We start from the raw sequence: 1,401 nt of genomic DNA on the forward strand, positions 1-1,401 counted from the left end.
AAAAGAGAACGAATAAATGAAATAAAACACAACATAATCTGGAAGATTTTTTAATTTTAGTAAACACTCTTAGAAATAATATAGAAAAAAGAGATTAGATTTTAAATACTAGAAATATAAAAAAGAAAAGAAAATTTGGAATTAAGAAGTGAAATAAAAGAGAATATAAAACAGAAACACTTCAAAGAATTTAAAATAGTGAATTATTTTAGCGCGTGGGTCACGCTGCCATGGGCCAGCCCACCAGAATTGGGCCCAAGGCAGAGCTGCGCAGGACACAGCCGTGGGGTGGTGGGAGTGAGCACGGGTGGGAGTTTTGTCCCACCTCGCCAAGCGTGAGGACACCGCACCGATTTATATACCCGGCTGTGACTCCCCATTCGAGCTCCTCTCATATGCAGGCAGTACATTGCCTAACTCTCATTCCCTCTGCCCCGTGGGCCTACCAGAAGCAGAGATATTCTGCATCACGGGCATGCATCCTGGCCCATGAACGGGTGGGTTTCTAGTCGTATGCAGGCCGCGGTGTTAGAATTCTCCTGCCTCTGGTAGGTGGGATTTTTTTTGCAATTGACATGTGTTTTGATCTTCTTTCCAAAACACATACTAAATTTTACACATGCTCACTTGCATGCAATACACAATTTTTTTTCAATTCACATGTGTTTTGATCTTATTCAAATCACCTAATAAATTTTACACATGCTCACTTACACGTAATACACATAGCTAATAATGGAATTTCAACAAAAATGAAGCCGTGGTGTATGAATTCTGCTCCCAGTCTAGTCATGCATGCATGCCATGGTCATGGTGGGGTGTGCATAAAGTTTTCGATCATTTGGTGGGACCAGGAAGGAAAACCTCTTTCAGACTTCCCTCCGGCAGACCCGAATGGTCTGGCTTGTACGTGGTGCATGTGGAGGCATGCATGAGATTAACCCAACTTTTTGGACCTTGTGCACATGGCCAATGTGGTCCCCCGGAAAAGGTCTGCACGAATTCGGACACAATACACATATTGCATCAAGTCGAGGCAGTGTTCTAGGGTTTTATAGCTGCAAAAACGCTACAAAATGCATTGAGTGTCGAATATGAACGATACTTGTCATGTATGCTTGCCATGGTCATCCTAGGGTTGCATAAAGTTTGGTCTCAATTGGTGAGACTAAGAAAAAAACCCTGCTTGTAGTACATGGTGCATGTGGATGCATACATGCGATTGTCCCAACTAGATTTGATTTAAAAATATTTTAAGTATCAAATAGAAAATATAATTTATAACTAGGAAGGAAAAACATAAAAGTGAAATAAAAGATAACATGATATCGTACATTATTTAAAGTTATAACTGTCAGAACAAAGAAAAGAGGAGAATATAGAAAACAGAAGAAAATTTTG

The sequence above is a fragment of the Triticum aestivum genome, chromosome 6B (genome assembly GCF_018294505.1).
Source record: "Triticum aestivum cultivar Chinese Spring chromosome 6B, IWGSC CS RefSeq v2.1, whole genome shotgun sequence".
In the NCBI taxonomy this organism is placed as follows: Eukaryota; Viridiplantae; Streptophyta; class Magnoliopsida; order Poales; family Poaceae; genus Triticum; species Triticum aestivum.